We start from the raw sequence: 2,407 nt of genomic DNA, 5'->3' as shown, positions 1-2,407 counted from the left end.
TAATTCAGATGACCATTATATCTATTACTGTGGGCAACAATCCCTTAGAAGAAATGGAGTAGCCCTCACAGTCAACAGAAGAGTCAGAAATGCAGTACTTAGGTGCAATCTCAAAAATGACAGAATGATCTGTTCGTTTCCAAGGCAAACCATTCAATATTACAGTAATCCAAATCTATGTCCCAATCAGTAATGCTGAAGAAGCTGAAGCTGAATGGTTCTATGATGACATAAAGACCTTCTAGAACACCAAAAAAAAAGATGTCCTTTTCATCATAGGGACTGGAATGCAAAAGTAGGAAGTCAAAAGATACCTGGAGTAACAGGAAGTTTGGCCTTGGGAACACAAAATGAAGCAGGGAAAAGGCTAACAGATTTTTGTCAAGAGAACACACTGGTCATAGCAAACACCCTCCGCCAACAACACAGCAAACTACACATGGACATCACCAGATGGTCAATACCGAAATCAGACTGATTATATTCTTTGCAGCAGAAAATGGAAAAGCTCTATACAGTCAGCCAAAACAAGACTGGGATCATGAACTCCGTAGTGCAAAATTGGATTAGAGGGAGTTTATTGATTTGGGAGCACTCTAAGTCACAGAATTTATCACTCTGCCAAGGACCCCAGGAAATGGTACAAATTTGTTATAAGGATGGCTCTTAGAGGCATGGAAAACTTTATAGACCACATGAGGTAAAAAATGCCAGAGTTGCCAAGACATACAGTGTAGGAAGAGATTAAAAAATTTAGGGAAGTCAGCAGGAGGTGGATGTACTTAAGGTCAGAAATCCCACAGAATGATCGTGTTCTGTGGGAAGACCAAGTGGAGACCTGTGAATTCATCAAGACTATAAGGAATGTGATGGTAAGGGGTGAATCAGCATCACCAAAAGTTCAGTTGTGGTTTTCCTTTATAGGCTAGGACTGACAGTAGGGGCAGGTGTTGGAAAACTGGGTTCCGCAAGGGGAGCGATAGGGTCTTGAAACAAGAAGTCAGGTAATATCACTTAATTGCGAGAAGCCAGGCAGATGCAATTATTATGAAGAGCGGAAAGATCAGAATGACAGCTGCAGAATCCTGACCCTCAGAGAATCATGGAAATGGTTAACAGAATATAGCATCCCCAAAGACAAAATAGATAGTCAAACAAGTGTACTCCTCAATTTTTAATCAGAAGAAATTAAGGTTGGGTGACCAGGGGCTGAGGGCAGTTGCCCCAATGGATAGTGACCATCCTTTGCCCACTTTTAGATCTGGGTAAGTTTTCAGACCCTGAACTCATTAAGAGATGGTCAGGTCACCAAAAGGAGGACTCTACAACAGCATGGCAAATTACACAGTAATGATTTCCCAGTCCTTCTCTCAAAGTTTACATATCTACTTGTATGACTCTTAATATATTTTAGATACAGTTGTAAGGAACAGGATACAGGTTTGTTTAAAATGTTTAATGAATTCATAGTTTGTTTTTTTTTTTTGCATTTAAACAGCAGGGATCTATTTCCCACAGTTCTGGAAGCTAGGAGTCTAAGATAAGGCTGCCAGCATGGTTGGGTTCTGGTGACGACCCCCTTCAGGTACAGAATGCTATCTTTCTGTAGTGTCCTCACCTGGCAGAAGTGGTGAGAAAGCTCTCTGTTGTCTCTTTGATAGGGCACTTAATCTTATTCATGAGGGTCCCACCCTCATAACCTAAGCACCTTCCAAAGGCCCCACCTACTAATACCACACATTGGGGATTAGGAATCCATAGTAATTTTTGTCATTTTGCATTTTCTCAAAAACAACAGATGTTAAAAATATCTCTTTTGGCCTTTGGGGTGGTCTATTTGAAATGGAATTCTCATAGCACTTTAAATGTGCATGTGTTTTGCAATGTGTATGTGTGAAGAAATATAAGCTCTTGAGAGCAGGGATCCTGTCTTGGTGACTTATTCATCTTATTCAGTGTCTAGCTCAGTGTCTGAACTCAGGCATATAGTAGGTGCTTGATAAATACAGGTTGAACAAATATATACAAATGCAAACAATCTTGTTTGTTTTAATAAAGAGAGGATGAATATCTTGGGATGGTAAAATTTTACATAGATTTTTTTTTTTTGCCTTTGTGCCCTGCCCTTAAATTTACTTTATAATTTAAAAAATATTCTATTTCCCCCAAAACATTTTAAAGTTATAAGGACTTCCCTGGTGGTCCAGTGATTAAGAATCTGCCTGCCAATGCAGGGAACAAGGGTTTGATCCCTGATTCGGGAAGATTCCACATGCCAAGAGGCAACTAAGCCCATGTGCCACACTACTGAAGCCTGCACACCCTAGAGCCTGTGCTCTGCAACAAGAGAAGCTACTGCAATGAAAAGCCTGCCCACCACAACTAGAGTTGCCCCTGCTACGGCAAC

This window comes from Bos mutus, chromosome 10 (assembly GCF_027580195.1).
Source record: "Bos mutus isolate GX-2022 chromosome 10, NWIPB_WYAK_1.1, whole genome shotgun sequence".
Lineage (NCBI taxonomy): Eukaryota > Metazoa > Chordata > Mammalia > Artiodactyla > Bovidae > Bos > Bos mutus.
Note: the sequence above shows the minus strand (reverse complement) of the source record.